We start from the raw sequence: 25,207 nt of genomic DNA, 5'->3' as shown, positions 1-25,207 counted from the left end.
CCTCCTGAAGGAGTCAGAAGGTCATCATTAAGGGAAGTTATTCAGATTGGAGGCCTGTGAGCAGTGATTTGCCTTAGGGATCAGTATTGGGTCTGTTAACTTCAATCAAATATAAAGAAGTATATGACAACTAATGCCAGTACAACACAACTTTATTAACTTCGCCAAATGGGTGCTCAGTTACGTGAGAAGACCCGTTGTAACCTTTCTCTGCGAGAAAGCCCATACACAGATGAGCACAAGGTTTTTTATACACTTCAGCTTCTCAGTTTTAGAGTTTGTTCATATGACCTGCAATCACATGTACTTTGCAGACTTCAGAAAAACGTTGGCACAAGTTTCAAATCCAGCATGGCCTTGGCTCTGCAGCTGTGCTACTAAAAGAAAACAGATTCTAGTATTTTCCCATAAAAATATTGTTTTTACCCTTTTCATCCTGCTGACATTTTATAAAAATAAAAGAAGCTAATCTATACGATCTAGGCTATAATCTCTCAGGTCCACCTACCATTTGTAGTCTACAGTAATGAAATAGTTCATGAGATCCATAAATTTGGAGATGACTCCTACACTGAGGTGGACCAAGGAGCGACAAATGGAATTTAACTCTTGACAAGTCTGAGGCGATGCACTTCTGTCAGTTACACCAGGGTAGGACTACATGGTGGGTAGGCGGGACCTGGAGAATGTTGTAGAACAGAGACTTGGGGGTGAAGGGGCATAGTGAATGGGCATAGTTAATACCACATTTAGAGTACTGTGTGCAGCTCTGGTCACTAACCAATAGAAAGGACATCAATGAAGAGGTACAAAGGGTATTCACCAGGATATTGCCAGGATGAGAAGGTACAAGTTTTTGAGAGGTGTTGCCAGGCTGGTTCTTTATTACCTAGAGTGTGATTCACAAGGGACGTGGATGAAGTGAATGCTCACTGTCTATTCCCCAGGGTAGATGATCTTAAAATGAAATGGCACATGTTTAAGGTGAGAGAGAGGAGATCTCAAAGGACCCAAGAGTTCAATTTTTCACTCAGAGGGTGGTCCATATTTAGAACGAGCTGCCAGAGGAAACTGCAGAAATGGGCACAATTTTGATGTTCACTAAACATTTGGACAGATTCATGGATTGGAAGGGCTGGAAGGATATGGACTAAATGCAGGCAGCTGGCACTAGGCCAGAGTGCCAGTGTATTCAGATGAGGGGCCTGTACCATGCTGTATCTATGAATTCAAATGGATTTGAGCCTTATCAGGGTGTAAAGATTAGTTTCATACTGAATGAGTGTGTGTGTGATAAGTTCCAATGAGTTAAAGTATTTGTTGTCACAAGAGATGAATGAAGAAACACAAAATCTGCACATGCCAGTATCTTGGGTAAATCTTGACATTTATCAGTCGCAATCCAATTTCTATCTATGGATGCTATCTGACCCACTGAGATTCTCCAGCTTCTCTTTGTTCACTCAAAAGGAGATGATAATTGAGAGGGCGGCATAGTTGGCATAGCGGTTAGCACAACAGCTTTGCAGTGCCAGCGATCGGGATTGGACTGGGGTTCGAATCCCGTGCTGTCTGTAAGGAGTTTGTACATTTTCCCCGTGTCTGTGTGGGTTTTCCCCGAGGGCTCCAGTTTCCTCCCACCCTTCAAAAATGTACTGGAGTGTAGGTTAATAGTGGTGTATAGTGGGCAGTATGTAGTTGTTGTATTTCTAAATTAAAAAATAATAAATGAAATCTGCTTGTGAAACAAAGTGAAGACAGAATAGAAAGGGAGGAAATGTCAATTTTAAAAAAAAATCTCCATTTGTCCCATAGTGAAATTTAAATTAGACAGCCTAGCATTGACCCAAATCTGGGGAAGGGACTACACATGAGCAAACCAAATTCCCATGAAACGCTCTTTTGGCAACACATTAATTTTTTCTTTGAGCAAACGAAGGGCAAATCTGTCACACTCTGGATCTTCTATGTCACTTTCTGCAAGTTAACGAGAACTGGAAGTTATCCCATTCCAATTTATGTGAGGGACTGACGTCATTTAACCAAGTAGATTGAGGAAGATGAACAATGCTTGGAATGATGGTGGTCTGATGGCCAACCTCACTGGGCATTCTTCATGTCTGAGTATTCATGGCTGTTGCTACGAACTGAACAATAGGATGGTCGCCTGCCCCCCCCCCCCCGACCCACCAGCTCCTGAGCCCCTCAACATGTTGCGGACTGTTCTATCCTCTGAAAACTGTCCTCGCCCTAAGTTTTGTGCACTGTATCAAGCAGTTGACCCCAGTCCCTGCCGTTTATACACTGCTATGTGCCCTGGATTGATGCATTTGCCACTGCCACCTCTGTTACAACTGTTAGTGCCGTGTGCATGACACGGAGCCTGTGATTTCAGTTCGAACCATAGAATATTGCAACATAGTAACAGGCCCTTCAGACCATCCAATCCATGCCTAACTATTATTTTTACTAGTCCACTTGACCCGCACCCAGACCATAGCCCTTCAGACACCTCCCATCCACATACCTATTCAAATTTTTCTTTAACGTCAAAATTGAGCCCTCATCCACCACTTCCGTTGGCAGCTCATTCCACACTCTCACCTCTCTCTGTATAAAGGAGTTCCCCTTAATATTGCCTTCAAACATCTCACCTTTTACCCTTAACCCATGACCTCTGGTTCTTTTCTCACTCAACCTCAGTGGAAAAACAAACCTGCTTGCCTTCACTCATCATTTAACCAAGTAGATTGAGGAAGATGAACAATGCTTGGAATGATGGTGGTCTGATGGCCAACCTCACTGGGCATTCTTCATGTCTGAGCATTCATGGCTGTTGCTCTCATCATTTTGTATATTGAATCTCACCTCATTCTCCAATGCTGAAGGGAATGACGGCCTAACCTGCTTAACCTTCCCCCTGTAACTCAGTGCAAGGAGAAAGAGCGAGAGAGTCATGTAAGGCACCAGGATTGCAGACAAAAGTCGGGGGTAAGTTCAGGGGAGACGCGTGGGGCCAGCTTTTTTCACAGTATGGAGAGTGCCGGGAATGGGCTGCTGGCGGCAGTGGTGGAAACAGAGATGTTTTTAGCATAAAAGAGGCTTCACGATAGACACGTGGATATGCAGGAAATAGAGGGTATGTGTCGTGAAAGCAGCAAAGGATTTGTGTATCTGGGCATCATGTTCGCCGTGAACATTGTGTGCAGAAGTGCCTGTTCTCATGTTGCAGTGCTCAGTGATAACGGCATGAGAATAAGGGAGTGAGAGGGAAGATTGGAAATGGGAGCAGTTTGTCTGTGTGAATGAAGGTATTAGTGTGCAATGAGGAGAGCTATCAGCAGGGCATCAATGATGGGTGCCATGTTTGACGTGGTGTTTAGTGCAATGCCTTTACAGCACCAGCGATCGTGACCCAGGTTTAAATCCTGCAATGTCTGTAAGCAGTTTGTACATTCTCCCCGTGTCTGCGTGGGTTTTTGCTGGGGGGCCCGGTTTACTCCCACCATTCAAAACATACCAGGGGTGTAGGTTAATGGGGTGTAAATTGGGCGACACAACTCATAGGCTGAAATGGCCTCTTACCAGGCTTTATGTCTAATTTTTTTTTTGAATGGTGAAGGCAAGAGCTCTGATTAAAGTGAAGTCTTAGGTAGTGTTGCCCCACCTTGCCCAGTTTTGTGAGGTCAAAATATTTTTGATGACCCAGAGGATACTGGGTCCAGAAGAGAACCCTCCACCAATATCGACGTTGACTTTTGGTTGCCCTGGAATGTCCGCTTGGCCCCTTTAACATTAATGCCCTCACAGTGATCTGCTTCACCAGACGGTTGAAGAAATTACCTGCTGCCCTCCAGAATAACTGGTGCAGCCACATGGAAGTTTCAAGTAGCCTTCCGTTGCCAGCAGGAACTGTGTGTGTGCTTGTGCCTTCATTAGGCTGGCTGCAGGTTTCAGTTCTCCAGCTGAATGAAACTGAAGCAGACGGTTGAAGAAATTACCTGCTGCCCTCCAGAATAACTGGTGCAGCCACATGGAAGTTTCAAGTAGCCTTCCGTTGCCAGCAGGAACTGTGTGTGTGCTTGTGCCTTCATTAGGCTGGCTGCAGGTTTCAGTTCTCCAGCTGAATGAAACTGAAGCAGAACTTCACACTTACTATCTCGAAGGATCTTTCCTGGACCCAACTCACTAATGGCATGTCAGCACCTCCACTTCCTCAGGAGGTTTGATACGACATCAGAAACCTTGGCAAATTTCTACAGAGGAGTGGTGGAAAGTGTGCTGACCGGCTGCATCATGGTCTGGTAGGGGAACACCAATACCCCTGACCATAAAGCCCTCCAAAAGGTAGTGGACACAGCCCAGGACGTCACAAGCAAAACCCTCCCCACTATTGAGTACATCTACAGGGAACGCTGCTGTTGGAGGACAGCAGTAATCATCAAAGACCCACCCTGTTCTCACTGCTGCCATCAGGAAAGAGGTGTAGGTTCCACAAGACCACCAGGTTCAGGAACAGCTGCTACCCCTCTACCATTAGACTCCTCGATGGCAAACTCAATCAGGGACTCATTTAAGGACACTTGCTTGTGCACTTTATTGATTTTGTTCTCTCTGTATTGCAGTCAGTTTGTTTACATTTGTTATCTGTTTACAGTTCTTTATTTACATGTTTTACACTGTGTACAGTTTATTTTTTGCGCTACCAATTAGTGGTAACTCTGCTGCGCCCGCGGGAAAAAAGTTGTATGTGATATCACGTATGTTCTCTAACAATGAATCTGAATGTGACGTTGTTGTTTCTGAAGCTACAGTGTTGCAGAGAGAGTGGATAACAATCCTGTTTCCAGCACCACACTGTGCAATGCCACAATCCTCAGACAGCTTACAAACTGCACAAGGCTACTTTACACACAAATATTGTTAAGTGGTTTCAGGCCTACTACCTCAAAGACACTGTGAAACATTATGGGTCACATTTAGTTTATATAGTAACTCAATGTAACAAAATATCGAGACAAAATATCTGTGAAGAATTGTTTAAACACAAGGGTGCAATCCAGTTACGAAGTACTCCAGCATTGCTTCCATGCTGTTTAGAAACTGGTGTCAGTGCAGTTTACAGCTGGCTCATCAAGAACCGAAGTGAAACATGAAAATCTGCAGACACTGTGATTGTAGTAAAAACACACAGTAAAAATGCTGGAAGAACTCAACTAGTCTCTCAGCGTCCACAGGAGATCAAGATGTATTACTGACGTTTCGGCCTGAGCCCTTTTCCAAGGTATAAGCAAAAAGCAGGAAGGCAGTGATACAGAAGCAATATAGCCTAGTTCCTCTTCTATATAGTTTAGAGACTGGCCTTCACACGACTACTAACGTGTTCATGTTGCACCTCAACTCATACAACTCAACCTGGTCAGCTTTACATCGTGCCTCAACACAGCTCGAAAGTAAGTTCAAGTACATATACAGCCCAATGAAACAGTGAACCTCTGGACAATAGTGCCCTCACACAGTACGCTCCACACACAAACAAAATATATACATAGTGATCCAAAATAAATATATATAAAAATAATTTATGGGTTTCTAGAATTGTTCAACAGTCTCACTGCCTGTGGGAAGAAGCTATTTCCCAGCCTGGCACTCTGAGTTTTTATTCTCCTGCACCTCTTCCCTGCAGGTAGTGTCTCAGGGATGGATGGTCAGGGACTTCAATAATTCTCTAAGCCCTCATTAAGCACCTCTCCCTGTGGATGTTCTCAGCAGTCTTAATCGCCGTCTGCACTGACCTCCGGTCCGATGCTTTGCAATTACTAAACCACACTGTGGTGCAGCCAGCCAGGGCGCTCTCTGTTGTGCTCCTGTAGAATGTTATTAGGAAGGTGGTTGGTAGCCTTGCCCTTCTCAGCTTCCTTAAGAAGGGTTGGCACTGTTGCACCTTCCTGACTAAGGAGGTGCTGTGGGCCCAGGATAGGTCATCCTTTTAAATGGACGACAAGGAACATTTTGCTCCCCATTCTCTCTATTGAAGTGGTCCTTTGTCCTCCTGAAGTCCACAACCATTTCCTTGATCTGATCCATGTTGAGATTCAAGGTGCTGCTCAGATTTTTAACTTGTACATCCACATTTATCACCGACACGTCTCTGAATCGACCCTTCTCCCTCCCCCACCCGGTTCCATCTGCCTATATGTTTTTTTCTCTGCTGATCCATTTCCACCTAACCCCAGCAGCTTCTGACACCCCCTCCCACCTCCATTTGTGTATCGTCCCCCTCCCTCATCTAATCATTGGGCAATGTTTTATTGTCATTTCCACTGTACATATGCACCAACATTCTTATTTGCTGCAGCCAAATTGGTACCTCATGGAAAAAAAAACTACAAAATTATCTATTAAATTAAATGGGGAAAGAGATAATAAGTGCAAAAGACAGATAATAAATATCTACAGTTATCATCGAGTAAAAAATAAATTATTACAGTGCAGACAGTCCTCTTGTGTGTCGGAGTTGTCCATGATCAGTGCGACAAGGAGAGTTTCAAAAGTCTGATAGATATGGGAAAGGAACTTTTCTTGAACCTAAAGGGAGTGATCTTCTGTGCTTTCTGCTGAAGGTAGCAGTGAGAAGAGGTTGTGGCCAGGTGATGGGGTCCTTTATGGTGATGGCTGTCTTCTTAAGGCGGTGCCTCACATTCTATATATGCATTCAGTGGATGGGGTGCCACAGCCTGGTTATATTTGATACCTTCTGCAGCCTCCTGCATTCCTGGTCACTTGAATTCCCAAACCAGGATGTGACACAGCCAGACAGCATAGATGACATTCCAAATCTCCTCAGACATCAAAGAAAGTAGACCTGCTGGAGTGCCTTCTTCATGGTGGCCTCGATGTGCTGACTCCGGAAGATAGTAGTCCCAGGTACTTGAACTTCTGACCCACTGCACCTTGCCCCATCAACGCAGAGAGGTGCGTGCTACCTCGGTCTCTCCTTCCGGTTCTAGCTGTCACTTCCCAACATTCTGTCTCAACACCATCCCCCTCCCCCCCACCCCCTTCACCCCATCAAACTGGTTATCCTCCCTCAGCACTCTCAGCCTTGATGCAGGTTCCCGATCTCAATGTTCCCGATCACACACACACACACACACACACACACACACACACAATTCCCTTTTGCATCTACATCCTGCTGCCTGCCCTGCTGAGTTCTTCCGGTGGTGTATTTGTTTTTCTCCAGATTCAAGCATCTGCAGAATTTTACGTCTTGACTCAAGCTGGAAATCTATCCAACTGATGGATATCCAGTTTATACAACTAGAACTGAACATCTTTTGCAGGTTTTCAAGTCAGAGATCCTTAAACAAAAGCTCAGTCTCCTGACAGTCTGGTTAATAAACCAGAACCAATACAGAATAACCATTTTTATAAAGCAGAAACAGCTGTGTGGCAGATGCAGGAATTTAGCAGGGGCCGTATCCAGTTTATATTGAACTTACCCTGGGATCCATCTTTTCCAAGCACTTAACTCAGTCGGTCCAATCTCGTTTATGGTGTCAACAGGACTAATGATGGTGAGTCAGCAAAAGTGGCAACTAATTTATCCAGTCATTCAGTACAGAAATTAAAAGGCTTCAGCCATTATTCAATTCACAAAGTGGGTTTCCAAGGGTACAACAAATCTCTTGTAACCTTGCTGTTGTTGAGTCACAATGGAAGTCCAAGCCACCATTTGCTGCCAAGCCAAAGGTGGCTCTGGCTTCCACAGCAACTCAACAATGGCATCAATTTACAGGGCCCTCCATAATGTTAGGGACATTTGGGTTTACCCAGTTGATTTATACTTATGAAGGCAAACAAAAGGACATGGGTCAGACCCAGGCAAAGGCAGTTTAATTTACACTCATGCGCGCGCACACACACACGCACGCACGCACGCACGCACGCACGCACGCACGCACGCACGCACGCACGCACGCACGCACGCACGCACGCACGCACACACACACACACACACACACACACACACACACACACACACACACACACACACACACACACACACACACACACACACAATTCCCGCCATAATGTTTGGAACAAAGACACTTTTTTCATTTATTTACCCCTGTGCTGCACACTTTAAAATTTATAATCAAACAATTCACGTGTAATTAAAGTGTACATTCCAAATTTTATTCATGGTTATTTGTATATATTTTGGTTTGACCGTGTCAAAATTATGGCACTTTTTGTACATTGTCTGCTCATTTCAGGGCACCATAATGTTTGGGATATTTGGCTTCACAGGTGTTTGTGAGTACTCAGGTATGTCTAACTGCTTCATTGGTGCAGGTATAAGAGAGCTAGGCTTTATTCTCAGCTTTTGAGTCCGTAGTTGCCATTTTTCCACATGAGGTTCAGAGTTGTGACAATTAAAGTCAAGGAAGCCATTATAAGGCTGAAAAACAAGAATAAATCAGTAAGAGACATCACCCAAACCTTATGATTACTAAACTCAACCATTTGGAACATCAATAAGAGTGTACTGCTGAGCTCAGTAATTGCAAAGAGACTGATAGGCCACGGAAGACCTCCACTGCAGATAACGGTATTCACATCATATTGAGGGAGAAAAAAATCTCCAAATGCCTGTCCAACAGATGAGGAACACTCTTCAGGAGGCAAGAATGGAGATGTCGATGACTCCTGTTGGCAGAAGACTTTATGAACAGAAATACAGAGGCTACACTGCAAGATGCAAACCACCAGTTAGCCACAGAAACAGGGTGGTCAGATTACAATTTGTTAAGAAGTATTTAAAAGAGCCTGCAGAATTCTGGAAAAAGGTCTCAAGGACAGATGAGGCCAAGATTAATCTGTATCAGACGAATGGCAAGAAAAAATCGTGGCGATGTAAAGAAATTGCCCAAATCCAAAGCAGGGGCAGCCAATCTTTGACCATGCGTGGGCCGGATGGTGTATCAATGGTTGAACATTGGACCACACTGATGCTACCATAAGTGAAATAAATACTAAAACACAGACATTATGTATTATAAGTTTTTGATTGTCTTTGCTTAAAGTATGTGATGTACAATGTATGAACGTAACTGACGATAATTTATCAAAAAAAATCCACAGAAAAAGTTCAAGCTACAAGATCAACCGTATTCCTTCCAAAATACTACGATGGTGCATTTCAGGTCAGTGAAGAAATCTTCAAATCTGGAAATGCAGCAAAAATCACAAGTTAGTCATTAAAATGATACAATAAAAAAAAAAATTAAATGCAAAAGGAGAAAAATTAGTCTCAATGAAAACAAACCAACTAACCACAAAACAGACAACAGCTCAACCAGGGGACACTTGTTTGTTGTTTGAAAGCATTTTGATATTGGGTGACATGGTTGTTGATGCCAATAGCAAGATGTCATCCCAAGGAGTTGAGCGATTAATCTTACCAGCTGTAGAATGAACTATTTAGCAGAAGTGATAAAATCATCCCTTGTTGGATATAAACATTTCGGAGAGGTGTTTGGAGAGCTTCAAACTGTCATTTATACTTGGTTGCTTTTAAATAATTCTTCAAATCATTCAGGAGTTTTAAATATAAATGTACTAGTATTTTTGTTGCAAAACTACGGACATCAATAAATTTGTTGAATACAGCATCGTGAATATTTCTCCACATAAGCTATTGTACATTCTTCTCCCTTTGATCCAGATATTCCGCTTTTATTTAATTTCTCTGTACTCTAAGGTGTGTTTTGAACTATGAGTGTGTGAGGTAAATCCCATTTCTGAGTGAATGAGATTTACTTTGAATTTTGCTTGCAGCCGGAGTCAGATGAAGGAACATCGCAGCATCACACACACAGACTTCTGGCTTTGTGCCTTTCGAGCGGATCAGGGGAGAGGGGATGCCGATCGGGGAGCAGGGAGGGGGGGAGCTCAGGGAAGCGGGGAAAGAAAGCAGCTCAGGGAGTGGGGAGAGGGATGTGGGTGGTGGCAGCTCAGGGGAGGGGAGGGGAGGGGTCGCTCTGAAAGGTTCGCTCTGTTGGTTGCCCAGCTCCACATTCACCGGTGGGCGAGTGGCCTGGGACCAAGAGTGGGATAGTTGGCCACTAATACACAGCTTGTCTTAGGCCCGTCTTGACGGCGAAGTGTGTTCCTCCCGGAAGTGCCAGGGTGAGTTATTTTTCCAGGGTTATGATTGATGATTGATTCCTGGTTATAACAATGTGGAGAGACTTCACTGAACATTCCATGTGAACACAGTCATTTCGCTGCCCAGTTCATGACCCCATAGGAATGGGTGGCATTTATATAGCCACAAATTCTTTCCTTTGCTGAGGGACGTTTAATCCATGCGCACAGTCCCTGAGGTCACCGATGCGGTAAACAGTATATGTTAGAGCGGCTGAGGGAGATCGGGCAAATGCATTGGGTTTCGGGCCAGATAAATTTAGATCGTGGGCCAGATGCGGCCCACGGGCCGGAAGTTTCCTACCCCTGATCCAAAGCATCTGTGAAATGAGGGCGTGGGGTATTATTCCCTGGGGCTATTGGTCATGTATACTGGTGCATTTATCTTTATTGATGATGTAGCTACTGATGGCAGTAGCAAAATGAATTTTGAGATGTATGGAAACATCTGCTCAAATTTGAACAATTGGCTCCAAACATATTGGACGGTGCTTCATTCTACAAGACAATGATGCGAAACATAGGAGTTTTTCAAAGCCTAAAACTGGAGAATTCTTGAATGGCTAAATCGGTCACCCGATCTAAATTCAAGTGAGCATACCTTCCATATGCTGAAGAAAAAACATAAGGGGACAAGCCCCCGAAAAAAGCAGGAGCTTAAAATGGCTGCAGTAGGGACCTGGCAGATCATCACCAGGGAAGTTAGTCAGCACCTGGTGAATCACAGACTTGAAGCAGTCATTGCAAGCAAGGGAGATGCAACAATGTACTAAACATGACTACTTTAATATACTTTCCATTGCTACGTCCCAAAAATTTCAGGGCACTATGTAAAAAATGTGCTGTAATTTCTACATGGTCAAACAAAACTGTATACAAATAACCTTGAATAAAATTGTGGACTTTAATTACGTGAATTGTTTGATTACAAATTTAAAACTGTGCAGCACAGGGGGAAATAAAGGAAAAATTATTTGTTGCTTCAAACATGGTACTGTGCATAAGCAAACAATGAGATTCTAGTGAGTCCTCTTAGAATTGGTCCGTCAATGTTTCTGGTTGTGTCCCCTATTTTCACACCCATTTATATATTGCCTTCAGCTTATCAAATATCCCAAGGCAATTCCTTGATTTATGTTTGTATGATTCAAGATATTTTTGCGATTTTGCCATTGACATTTAGGATATGATTCCTTGATTTAGCACTTTATTTTACAACATAATGAATAACACACCCTTGGGAGTACCAGAATACCCACAGTACATTTTATCAGTATTTTGATTTGCAGAATTTAGCTTAGTGAAATGTTTTCCCAGAATCTATTTTATAAATTTAAATTTAGACATACAGCACGGGAACAGGCAATTTTGGCCCACGAGTCCGTGTCGCCCAATTTACACCCAATTAAACTGCACCCTCAATACGTTTTGAATGGTGGAAGGAAACCAGAGCCCCTGGGTGAACCCACACAGACACGGGGGAGATACGCCTTACAGACAGCGCGGGATCAGAACCCTGGTCCCGGTCACTAGCGCTGTAACAGCGTAGCGCTGACCGCTAAGGCCAACCGCCCTCCCCCTTCTCGACACTGAATCTGCTTTGACCCATTCATAAATCAAGGAACATTCTAAGTGAAAGGAGTGGGCATCCTTGTTTGGAATGGCTCCACCTACACCGAGGATGGTCAAGAATGCAATGGAACAGTTAATTGCAGAGGTGAATGAGATGTGAATGAGAGTTTCAGGAGGAGCTGAGGCAGGTGTAGAGGCGGGCAATGCCACAGAGATTGTCTCATGATATTGGCTGAAGCTCAGCTAGCGGTGAAGTAAGTGGAGGTTTGAAGATGATTGGAATGTCAACTCAGATGGTATTTATTTCCAACTTATGAATGAGCACAATTACTATTTCACAGTGGTGAAATAGTTTTAACCTGCATTAAAAATATTCGGCCCCAAGTTCAAGCTACAGTGTTTCTATCAGGTTGGGTTTTTTTTAGTATTGAATGTTAATTTTTAATTTAAAAATGTAGTTCAACATTCCCTACTTTTATATTAGTTATTTTATCAAGAATATCCCTAATTTCTTTTTTAAATAATTGTAAAAAGCATGTAAAATAATTGAAAACATTCAACACCATTGCATATCTAGTTTGCCCTGACAATTTTTCCCCCTCCTGTGCTAGCTCATTTTCCTCAATGGCGAGATTTACCTATTGCCAATTATTTTTGTGTTCTGGAGCCGTTTCCTTCCACAGATATTCCTGGGAGCAGGGATACCTCTGGAATGTGCTCTTTTGACATCCAGGAATCGGTTCACTTTGACCCAATGAATGAGCTCGTTAATCAGCGATGGTCCGTTCAGGGTCAGCCAGTTTAGATAAATATGTTTTATCCCCCCATCATCTGGCTATTCATTGGAAATTACAGATGGTTAAAAAAAATGAGCCTTTGCATGAATGCACAACAAAGTGATGACATAGATAATACATTCAAATCAGAGCTGAAGGAATCAGGTAGAAGGTGGTCGAGGTTATTATGGTGGTGTCATTCCACAATTGCATTCCTGTTTTCCATCTCATTCGTTATCTGGCCTGCTGCTGTGCACGTCTAAAGCCTGCAGTTAAAGATCCCAGCAGGGGATCCCTACTTGATGTTCCAGACATATTTTGGTTCTGATTTATAAAGTGGACCATACCCATGAAAAGATCAATGCTCGCTCATGGAAGCAATAGGTTGTTTCCGTACCTTGGGGTGAGCGCGAATACGATTGTTTCTGTAGCGACTCAGGCTCAGTACTAACTCGTTGATGCAGTGGGGTAAAGCGCAATAACCAATCAATCTGATGACTCATCTTGTGATGTATTTAGTTTCTGCAGTGATTTAGCACCTGTAGAGGCTGGTTGTTAAAACTGAAGTCAGCCCTCAAGTTATCCATCTTCTACACATGACTCAGCATGGGAACAATTCAATTTGTTTAACGACAGCATGGGTCTTAACTAATTTCAATAGAGACACTTCCTGCATTCAATCTGTCTCAGCATAATTTAGTTTCCATACCAGAGCCAGCATGTACACTATTTGGTGGATACAGTGGTGCAGCATGCATATTAATGGCTTTATTGCTGTGTTTAGCCCAGTTTCTCTTGAGCTTATGTATCAAAATCAGCATGGCTTTTTCTCCAGCAAATCATCAAATGTATGATTCAGTTTATTCACTGTGCTTTCTAAAGTGTAACATGGAGATAATCAGGGATGCAATGCCAGTCTTCTTTATACTGCGCTATCAGCTCAGCCCAACAATTTCTGCACCTAAATCAGTCCAAGTACTCTTCAGTTCCTCTTTTACATTTGTCCATTGGTACCCCACAGGAACTAGCTGGTTTATATATCTGACTGGTGATGTGGACTGCCTGCCACTCAACATGATTACTGTCTTAATTATGCAGCATCTCTAATTTACAAAGTGAATTGGGATCATGACCTCCGAGTTGATAACATGATGCATCCTTGGTGATATTGAGGACAACCTGTGCAGTTCCCTTCGAACTCTGGTGCATTAAGTGGATAACGTTTCAATATATACCAATCAGCTCTAACATTATCCATTTAATGCACCAGAGTTCAAAGGGAACTGCACAGGTTATCCACAATCTCAACGAGGGTTCATTTATATATCAGATGGAGTAAAGGAGCTGTCTGTTATTTTATTAACTCTGCTTGGGTACAATTTAGTTCTCACCTAGCAAGCATCTACATCATACAATGACACTGCATGATAGCCTTAGATGAAATGATAATTCATCACCCCCCACCATCTGTTTAGTCAATAAATCAGCATGGATGTCATCTGCCTTAATTAATCACTCATTAAGGCACTATCTCATTTATCTTGTGATTTAGTATAAGTAAAGTTTAGGTAATCAGCTTCATCTGCCAGAGATTAAATTCCTGGTTTGTGCAATTGCACTTCATCAGCAATAAATACATGGTTGTAGCAGGTTGGTTGGAGTCAGGAATTTTGATTATCCATTAATTCTCAGGCTTCCTCTGTTGATGGATTTCCATGTGGAGTGTGATAGTGGAGCACAGTTCTACTGCGGATCTCCAGCAGAAGATGCCTCAGACCCTCTGGTGCAGGATGAGAGATCTCATTGATTTTACGAGGTTGTAGAATGGGAAAGTAGACTATTTTCTGTTATTTTACACTAACATCTTCAAATATTCTATTTTCAATGGATTTAATCATTTACCCTAAACTCTTAAAAGTCTCTGACTGTGCAGGATATTAAAAAAATCATTAAAGTCTCTGAGTTTTTTTCCACAGAAGACTAAGTACCATGCTCAGATTTGCCTTCTGTCCTGGGTTTCTTGGGGAACTCTGTGAACAGAGGCTCTTTAGTATGTCATTTGAAATTCCATGTTGACACAGGAGAGGTTCTCTGCAAGATTCAAGAGCAGTTATAGGTGATGAAGATGGTGCATTGGAAGCATGTACATCAAACAGTGAAGAGTGAGGTGAAAACACCTTGCAATTTAAATTGGATCTTCCCCCCCACCAACTTCATGAGGTGGGTTACCATTCAAGGCATAATTCTCAGGAAATGAAAGGACCTTTAACAATGCAAATGTGAAACATGATCTTTCATCAGAACTGTTCATTTTAGATTTCCAGTATCTTGCCATCCAACAAGGGCAAGTAAGTTAGACCTTACCTCCGTCCCTGGTAAGTGTGGAGTTGTGGGGACCAAGAATGGTTCCAATGTAGATTAATCAGGATTTATTGTCATCAAATTTGGTGTTTTGCAGCAGTCTTATTAGTATAAACATTCATATTATAACCATTCATTATATAACCATCTAATGATGTTACTGTAGAAAAATAATAGTACACAAACAGTAAGGCAGTGTCTTTGGTTCATTGATTATTCAAGAATTTGTTGGTAGTGGGAAGAAGTTGTCCTTGTGCTGTTTTGACTTCCTATTGGGGAGACCTCAGGCAGTCTGGATCAGTAACAGCGCTTCCAAGACCGGGCACCCGCCCCCCCCCCCCGGCCCCCAGGGCTGTATGCTTAGTCCAGTGCTGTCCACTCTGCTGGTCCATGACCACGTGGCTAAACGCATCTTGAACCACATCATCAAGTTTGTTGATGACACGACTGTGATGGGCCTGATCAGTAAGAATGAGGAAGCAGATTACAGAGATGAGGTGCCATTGCTAATGGACTTGGGCAGAGCCAACAACCTGTATCTGAACATTAAAAAAAACAAGAGATGGTTGTCGGCTTCAGGAGGGCCTGGGGGGACCATGCTTGCCTTACCATGATAGCTCTACTGTTGAGGTTGTCAAGAATATCCAGTTCCTTGAAATGCAGAGAATCTCACCTGATCCCTTAACGCCAGCTCCATAGCCAAAAAAGCCCAGAAGCACCTCCTACAAAGACTGAGGAAGGTTCATTTCCCACCCTCCATCCTCTCTGCATTCTACAGAGACTGTATCGAGAGCATCCTGTGCAACTGCATCGCTGCCTGATTTGGAAGCTGTACCTCCTTGGACCGCAAGACCCTGCAGAGGATAGTGAAGTCAATGGAAAAAACCATTGGCGAACCTCTTCCTAGCATGAATGACATCTACTACACTCGATGCAGGCGAAAGGCAATAAACATTGTGAAGGACTCCAGACACCCCTCCTGTAAACTGGTCTCCTTTCTGTCATCTGGTAGGAGGTACTGTAGCACTTGGGGCCCTTAAGACCAGATTGGGCAACTGTTCTTTCCCCCAAGCCATCAGGCTTCTAAATTTCCAGAACCTATGTGGATAGTTTACCGTGGACCTTTATTGTATATGTCTTAATATTTTAACGTTTCAATGTGTTTAACTTCTGTTCCAACTTGTGTGGACCTGTAGAAATACTAACTCGTCTTTTCCATGTGGTCATCCTGGTTCATTCAGTGATAGTGGTTGGGTATCAGTCAGTCTTTGAAGGGAATCCCTCCAGTAAACAACGAGCAGCTGGAGGAACTCATATCTATCATACATTCAATAGACAACACAAGTTCTGACCAGTTTTTACTCAGCACAGTCACTGTGAACAGTGGCCCATTTTTTTGGTAGTCCAGCTTGAAACAGCTGAATGGCATACACCTTTCACCATCGAATAGAGAGGATGCAGAATTAGTAACAGCAAAACTTTATCCATTTATACCAATGACGATTACAAAAGGCCAGCGAGATGCTTAAAGGTGCCCCTTCATCCTATGAATCAAGTTTATACACTTGGTGTCCAACAGGGATGTGAGATACTGAAAGCCACAAGTCTTATCAATGATATGGCACTCAGGGACGTCATTTGGCAAGCTGTCAAAGGTTTCAGGAATCAGTCCGGATCAATTAGCTCCCACCTACGTTTTAGTCGACCTGAAGAAAGATATTTTGAAAGAGGTCTGTGGTTCAAGAACTGTAATTGGATTGGGTTGTTTGTTGTACATTTTTTGGCGTACTGCCTAAATAACTTCAATTTGTGGATGTTAATGAATTTGGGTTAATCATTCTGTTGTATGTTTTGTGCTCCTTTCCATCTCAATCCATCATCCAAACTGTCGCCTGTTCCAGTCGTTCCCCTGATTTATTAAGAAATTATTTTCCTTTTGTCATTCTGAGTACAGTACTTCATCTTGTTCAGAGAGTGCATAACTCAGCAAACCTCCAGTGGTCACATCTCTCTTTGTTCTGGTGCCAAGGTGTATTGTCAGATCCTTTGATGGAAGCTGTTTCACATTTGCATTGTTAAAGGTCCTTTCATTTCCTGAGAATTATGCCTTGAATAGTAACCCAGCTCATGAGGTTGGTGGGGGAGGGGGGGGGGGGAAGATCCAATTTAAATTGCAAGGTGTTTTCACCTCACTCTTCACTGTTTGATGTACATGCTTCCAATGCACCATCTTCATCACCTATGCCTGCTCTTGAATCTTGCAGTGCACCTCTCCTGGGTCAACATGGAATGCTTTATTCCTGGATGGCCCAGAACCCTGCAGACCTGGAAGGAGACCATTTAGTGCATTGAGCGCACTCTCAATTTTATTTTCCCTTAACCTCAGCAAGCATTTCCTTTTCAAAAATGTATCCAGTGTCTTTGAAAGTCTTAATCAAATCGCTTTCTTCATGTTTTTTTAACCTAATTGTTTTTTTTAATTGAAAAATCAATTAGGAGAACTCGGCACGTCAGGCAGCTTGCGTAGAGAGAAAAAGAAAACATGATCTTTCATCAGAACTGTTCATTTTAGATTTCCAGTATCTGCAGTTTATATTTCTACCATTAAAAATTACTCTTCTGAACTAATATATGTTGCTAATTTATAATGGGAGCTGACAAGGGTTCAATACCTTGAACCAGAAAACCTCACCAAAAAAAAGGAAGAATTAAATTTACTTAATACAGAGAGAGCAAAGCTCTAATTAGCCTTTAACCAGGCTGAAAATATTCAGGAGTTCAAGTATGAATGGATGGGTTGCATGCAAAATAAGCCTTTTCACTGTAGTTTAGCACACATGACAATAAAACGTAAACGGAAATCAATTCTTTTTTTAAATTATTTTAAATTCTTCACACTATGAACTATATTAACTAAAATACACACAAACATTTCCCTCTTGAATATAGTGTCATTTTCTCCCCTTTTCCCCCTCCCTTCCCTCCCTCCTTTCCACCCCCTCCCTACCCACTAAACATTCAACATATACAATGCATTAAACCCATTAAACAATGTCATCACACAATGAAAATAAACAAGAAAATTGTGTCATCTACTTTTACACACTAGGTCGGTTCATTTCGTCATCTTCTCATTCTGTCATTTTAGGGGCTGGAGGTCCGCGGTAGGCCCTCTCTGTTGTGTTCCATGTACGGATTCCAAATTTGTTCGAATACTGTGACGTTATTTCTTAAATTATATGTTATTGACAAAATGAAAGACTGCTTTTCTTTTTAATTTTAATCAAGGGGCAATGTCACCCTGCTTCAAGCATATTGGGGGTTCAAAACCCTTGCTGGGTGGAGAGCTGGTACCTCAAGCTAGAACCAAGGTATGCTCCACTTTTAGAGTTGCTGGACAAGATTTTACTTGGATGTGAAGATAGTCTCTCGCTGAAACAGATCATCTCCTCATTGTCACCGAGTGGTGTTTATAGGATGTTGGTGTGTGTAATTAGCTGCCACAATTCCTATGTTACACAACTGTGATTTGTCTTGGATGAGTTCTCATGCTGAGATCTGCTGTGGATTTTTCTCCTCCTGAAGGAGATTGGAAAACCACATAAGCAGAATAAGTTGGTGGCCATATGGTCATTTTATTTGAAGCAAATGGACAGAACCAAGTTTAATGCCCCCCCCCCCTCCATTTATCACTCTCCTATATAAATCAGAGTAAAAACTTATTTCTGGCAAAAGCCATTCCTCCAATACACAGATTGTACCTCTTTAATTGGGAGACATCGGGACCTGGCCATTGTCGGACCACAGAAAATACTGGAAAACAGAAATTGACCCCTAAGGGAACCCCTTATGTAAACATATCAAAGGTAGAACAGAGCTTAAAGCAGAAAATGATACAGTTGAGTGGCAAGGTTACTGTAACGGTTAGTGCAACGTCTTTACAATTGTTAGTGAAAACTCCTTGCAGACAGCGCAGGACTTGTACCCCACTCCCAATCATGGCAGATTCAACCTTTACAATGTTAGTGATCGGGAACGGGGGTTCAAGTCCCATGCTGTCTGTAAGGAGATTGTACGAATGGCGGCAAATTCAAAACTTGATGGACCACGGGAGTTGCCAGATCACAGCACCAGATAATAGAGGTTCAACCTGTATTAACTTGCATTTCCCCTAGAGCATTGGTGCTCAACCTTTTTTCTTTCCACTCACATACCTTAAGTAATCCCTAATGTCATAGTGCTCTGTGATTAGTCAGGGATTATTTAAGGTGGTATGTGGGTGGAAAGAAAAGTTTGAAAACCACTGTTTTAATCGTACCTAATTGACTTGTTATGTGGATGGTTTCATAACTCCAAAGGAAATGGGCCAATGACAATTTTTCTCAAGCAGAATATTTCAGTAACAATTGGGTCTAGAGCAGTGATTCTCAACCTACCCTTCTCACTCACATATCACCTTAAGCAATCCTTTACTAATCATAGAGCACCAATGGCATAAGGATTACTCAAAGTGGGATGTAAGTGGAAAGAAAAAGGTTGAGGACCACTCTGGAGGTTGACAAGCTGATTCTTTTTCTTCCCCCCCCCCCCCCCAGCCTTTCCTTTTTTCTGGAATCGCAAAAGTGTGTGTTTGGTCTACCTCCCCACACACTGGAGAAACACGATTGTGCCAAAAATGACTAGATTTAGGGGAGGGGAGGGGCATAATTGCTCAGCCAGATGGGTACAGGTTTGCTGGACAATTGGACACTACAGCTGGATTGACAACATGATAGGACACATAATAACTTGTTGCTTAATCCATGATGAGAAATCCTGGTATGTTTGCACCTGTGCACACACCAGTAAATGATGGCAACTGTTCACATTTTAACACTGCAAATCCCATTGGAAATATTTATCCATCTTACGGCACAGCATGTATTGATTTTACTGTGGTATAAGTGCATGATTAAACACTTGTGATGATCGTCAGAGTAAATTGGATGACTTCGTTAAGGATGGGACTATAAATAATGTGACCGGCTGCTACATTTTACTGTCGAGCTTCTTTAAGATTATGAAGTCCAAGTGTGGACAAAATCAGCCTGCTGGGGTCATTCAGAGTTTAATTACTTTCTCTGAGGTCACAAATTATTGCATTCGCACTTGCTTCCTTTAATCATGAAAGCACGGATCTTCGGGCAATGGGAAATGAGATGGATGTGAGTTTAACTTCATACACAAAGTACAATGTAGAAACACACTGAAATTCTTCTTTTCTGCAGCTACACAGGTATATAAAATGCACGAAGAAGCAAGTGATATAAATTAAAGTACCACATTAGAGTGAGGAAAAAAAGAGAATAAATATCAATGTTCACGGTTGCAAAGTGAAATGTGATGTAACCACACTGTGGACATGTCTTTGATCCTGGAATAGTGTTTCTTGTGAGGGTGGTTAGGAAGATTCAGGAGTCTGATGGTTGTTTGGGGAAAAAAAAATTGTTTTTGAAAGTTAAGGAGCTGGGAGTCCATTTTATGCTTGATGGTAGCCACGAGAAGAGAGCAAGTCCAGAGTGATGCAGAGCCTTTATGCCAGATCTGCTGATGCAGACCCAGGGGAGCAGAGAGAAGTCTCAGCACTGCTCTGAAGGGTTCAACTGCCCAGTCTTAATGCTGGTGGCTCAGCTCTGTACAGACTTTAAACAGCCTGTTAAAGGAGCCAACAGTGTATTCAAGTAAATCCAGCAACCATTTGTGTCCAGGATGCCGGCGGCAGCAGCCACGAGGGTTTGCAGACACCGTGAAGCAGTGGACCAGCACAAGGCATCAGAAATGGGAAGAGCAACCCCACCACTGAGAAGGCAGAGATGATCCTACAGGGAAGATGACCATGGCAGTGACCCTCAGTGGCTGAGGGACCCACGTAGACTGCGGGTGACTTCCACTGGGGGGACCCGCACAGGCTGCAGGCTTATGGGAGCAGCTATCTGAGTCGGGATTCAAGAGGGTGCTGAGGCCAAAAAGGGCTCCTGAAGGGCCTCTAGTGCTGAATGCTTCCTGAATCATGTCTGAGGTTAGATCTGGAGCTCAAGTTGCCAATCAATCGAACAGGGATCTGTGTAGCTGTGGAAGCACTGGAGACAAATCCACGGATATGCAGTGACGCTGAAATGACTCTATTTTGCTTCTCTTTCTCTCTTACTATAAGGGGTGCCAGACGACCCAAATGGTGACTCTGTCTTACGAAGGGAGAAGGCAATTTTGTGTAATTTTATAAGTTCTGTCCCATAAACGTGCCAATAAATGAAACTTGATTCTTGATGATGACTGCCTTCTTGAGACAGGAGCAAAGAAGTGGAACTAATTGGGTTTGTAATCCAAAGATGTACAGTTGGATCAGTGGACCCCCATCCTGCATATCCTAATGGATATGTGGATAAAGGTAAATAGTCAGTTCACGTGGAAAAGCATGTGGTTGGGTTGGTAATAACAGTGCAGTAATCCTAAGGAGCCCACTAACTTTAAAAAAAAATTAAATGCACAATTCACCTCAGGACTTTATCTCATCTCAAGTTTAAGTTCATTATCATCTGACAATTCATGTACACCTGACAAAACAGTATCTCATTGGACTACAGTACACACACAATAAACAGTACATATTCACAAAAATATATAATTTAAAACAGTGGTTTTCAAACTTGTTCTTGCCACTCACATCCCACTTTAACTTATTCCTCTGCCATCGGTGTTCTGCGATTAGTAAGGGATTGCTTAAAGTGGTCTGTGAGTGGGAAGGGAAGGTTGAGAATCACTGCTCTAGACCCAATTGTGAATGAAATATTTTGCTTGAGAAAAATTGTCATTGGCCCATTTCCTTTGGAGTTATGAAACCGTGCACATAATGAGTCAATTGGGTACGATTAAAACAGTGGTTTTCAACCTTTTTCTTTCCACCCACATACCACCTTAAGCAATCACAGAGCACCTATGTCCAAGGGATAACAAGGTAATAAAGGTTCCATTATTGTCACGTAATACTACATTTAGAATGTAACATACATGAAATTCTTTAACTTTTGCCCTCCATAAGGCAGACAGAGTGTCACCACTTTGTCCAACGCCCCTCACAGAGACCTACAGCACCTGGTGTTCCTAGGCTTCTGAGAACAGAAAATCTCAGGTATATTCAGGCTATTAGTGTCTGTGAATGGAAAGAAAAAATTTGAAAACCCCCGATTTAAAATGATATATAAATATCTTGGGATAGTTTATTCACTGACGGGAATGCTGATTCATCAATCTCACAGAAGGCATTTCCCACCTTGGCAATCCTGATTTCGATAGTCCTTGATGGTAGTGGGTCAAAAAAAACTGTGTGCTGGAAGGAAAAGTTCTTCTATAAATTTTTAAGTTTTATTTAAGTAGTCATTGTCAATAGATGACAGTGATTTTTCTTGGCTGTTTTGCTGATCCTCCTGTCCAATGCTTTGCAGCTACTATGTCACGCAATGATACAGCCAGACAAGGCAATCTCCATTGTGCTGTAACAACTTATCAAGATGGGGACCAGTAAAGAAAGGTTTCTTTTAAGGATCCAAGAGAGGCAATGTACTTTGTAAGAACCCTGCCACTGCTTCAGAACTAAATATAAATAAGGTGGAAAGAGGGAATCAGGAAAAAGATGGACTGTAAATATTGTAATTGTGAGGAATACGGGGGCGGGGGGGGGGGGAAGAATGTTTTTTTTTCATAAAGTTGATGTTTAAAGATGAATGTATATTAGAAGTAAGAATGAATACGAGGGCTCAAGGAAAGGGAGGAGATACAAGTGGTAGATGGGTGCATTAGGCTTGTCTCAAAATGGTGGGGGGGATTGGCACCAATAGCTTGGTTATTGGGGTGGGGGGGGAATAAAGATAAACTGGGAGTGGGGGAAAAGAGGAGGGGGGAATATATGTGGTGTTTTTTGAGGTGATTTAATTGATGGTACTTTCAGTTGTACAAGGGTGGGGGATAAATACAGACTCTATGTTACATGAATGTTAAAAAAAATTATAATATTTGTTTGAGTCTACATAAATTAAAATAAAATATTCAAAAAAAAGATAGGGACTGGTAGCCTTGCCCCCATCAAGACGTGTAGACCAGTGGTTCTCAACCTTTTTCTTTCCATTCACGGACCACTTTAAGTAATTCCTCTGCCATCAGTGCTCTGCGATTAGTAAGGGATGGCTTAAGGTGGCGCGTGATTGGGAAGGGAAGGTTGAGAATCACTGCTCTGGACCCAATTGTTACTGAAATATTTTGCTTGAGAAAAAATTGTCATTGACCCATTTTCTTTGGAGTAATGAAACTGTGCACATAACAAGTCAATTAGGTACGATTAGAACAGTGGTTTTCAACCTTTTTCTTTCCACCCACTAATCACAGAGCACCGATGGCAGAAGGATTACTTCAAGTGGTCTGTGAATGGAAAGAAAAAGGTTGATAACCACTGGTCTAGACTCGACTGCGTCTTCCCAAAGGTGTCTTTTCAGTACCCACTCTCCACTCTTTCCACAACTGAACCATTGATGGGTAATGAAGCCTGGTCTCCTTGACATTGATCCCAATAAGGTCACCTACACCCATCCTCATTGCTGAAATCCTGAGGCTTGAATGAGTTGAAAATAGAGTCTGCGCACATTTGTTTTCGATGTGTTTGCAAAAGCATGTCTTCATATTTTATAATGAAACTGAACATTGACAAAACACTGTTAATAGATAATAATAGTCAATAGCAATATTGTTGCATATTAATGTATCTCCAGGTAAACAACAATTACCACAGCGTCACAAAATGCCAGTCTTTTTTTGCTGGATGATGTGAAATGCAAATAAACCATCTGCTGCTGCAGTGTCTGTCAAAGGGAGAATTGAGGTCGCAAGCAGCCACAATTTCTATTTCTCCTCAAAAATTAGCCTTTTGAACCAATACCCAGTGCTGGAAACTGGTGAACAGCAGATAGGAGCTGGTGGTCAGTATAAAGTTGAAGGAGCTGACGGTAGATGGTGATTGGGAGTCCACACCCGACTTCGAGGAGACAACAGTGGAATTGATGGCAAGACCTGTAAGGAGGTTTTGTATGTTCTCCCCGGGTGTACGAGGGTTTTCCCCGGGTGCTCCGCTTTCCACCCACCCTCGAAAATCTACAACATTGTAGGTTAATTTGGATGTTGATGCACCATCAGTAATCACAAGACTGAACTTGTGAAACTGATCAGCTTTTATTAACGAAAGACGAGAATAGCTTTCAGCCTCATTGACTAATCAAGGTGGAGTGCAAAGGGCTATGGGTAGGATCAGACTCGGGAGGTGTGCAGCCAATCCTAGCATAACATTCACCCCTCCTGGTTAAGAAAGGTTCTGCGGGTTGAGGGGTAAAAAAAAATGAAACAAATATATATTTTACAGATCAAGTCTGTCAGGGGGTCTCCTTTGCCGCAGTGAGTGATGTGAAACATAGAAACATAGAAGATAGGAGCAGGAGTAGGTCATTCGACCCTTCGAGCCTGCTCCGCCATTCAACGAGATCATGGCTGATCTTAAAGTTCAGTACCCCGTCCCCGCCTTCTCTCCGTAACCTTTAATACCCTTATACTGAAGAAATATATCTAATTCCCTCTTAAATATATTTAATGAACCTGCCTCTACTGCCCTCTGTGGCAATGAATTCCACAGATTCACCACCCTCTGGGTAAAGAAATTGCTCCTCATCACGGTCCTAAATGGTTTGCCTATTATCCTCAAACCATGGCCCCGGGTTCTGGATTTTCCCATCATTGGAAACATCCCATCTGCATCCGTTCTGTCCAGTCCTGCCAGAATTTTATATGTCTCTATGAGATCCCCTCTCAATCTTCCAAACTCCAGCGAGTACAATCCCAATTTGCGCAATCTTTCCTCATCAGTCATTCCTGCCATTTCAGGTATTAGCCTGGTGAATCGCCTCTGCACTCCCTCCATTGCAAGAACATCCTTCCTTAGATAAGGTGACCAAAACTGCACACAATACTCCAGGTGTGGTCTCACCAAGGCCCTGTACAGCTGCAGTAAGGTATCCTTGTTCTTATATTCAAACCCTCTTGATATAAAGGCCAACATACCATTTGCCTTTTTAACCGCCTGCTGTACCTGCATGCTCGCCTTCAGAGACTGATGTACAAGTACCCCTAGGTCTCTCTGCACTTCTCCATCTCTTAATCTATTGCCATTCAAATAGTAATCTGCCCTCCGGTTTGTATTACCAAAGTGG

The 25,207-nt window shown here is 42.5% G+C and overlaps 1 protein-coding gene and 1 long non-coding RNA gene across 18 annotated transcripts in view; one reads left to right on the top strand and one right to left on the bottom strand.

Annotated features, from left to right (window-relative positions):
• The window catches only part of LOC138744510 (uncharacterized), an 87,295-nt gene extending 79,652 nt beyond the window's left edge, over window positions 1-7,643 (bottom strand). For both annotated transcript variants that reach the window (XR_011345588.1, XR_011345587.1), the window contains exon 1: window positions 7,506-7,643. This is a non-coding gene — a long non-coding RNA (uncharacterized lncRNA). The remainder of the gene's footprint in view (window positions 1-7,505) is intronic.
• The window catches only part of LOC138744504 (catenin alpha-3-like), a 1,801,283-nt gene that overhangs the window by 960,523 nt on the left and 815,553 nt on the right, over window positions 1-25,207 (top strand). The window lies entirely within an intron of this gene.

The sequence above is a fragment of the Narcine bancroftii genome, chromosome 10 (assembly GCF_036971445.1).
Source record: "Narcine bancroftii isolate sNarBan1 chromosome 10, sNarBan1.hap1, whole genome shotgun sequence".
NCBI classification, from domain to species: domain Eukaryota; kingdom Metazoa; phylum Chordata; class Chondrichthyes; order Torpediniformes; family Narcinidae; genus Narcine; species Narcine bancroftii.
Note: the sequence above shows the minus strand (reverse complement) of the source record. Positions and strands in the feature narration are given on the sequence as shown.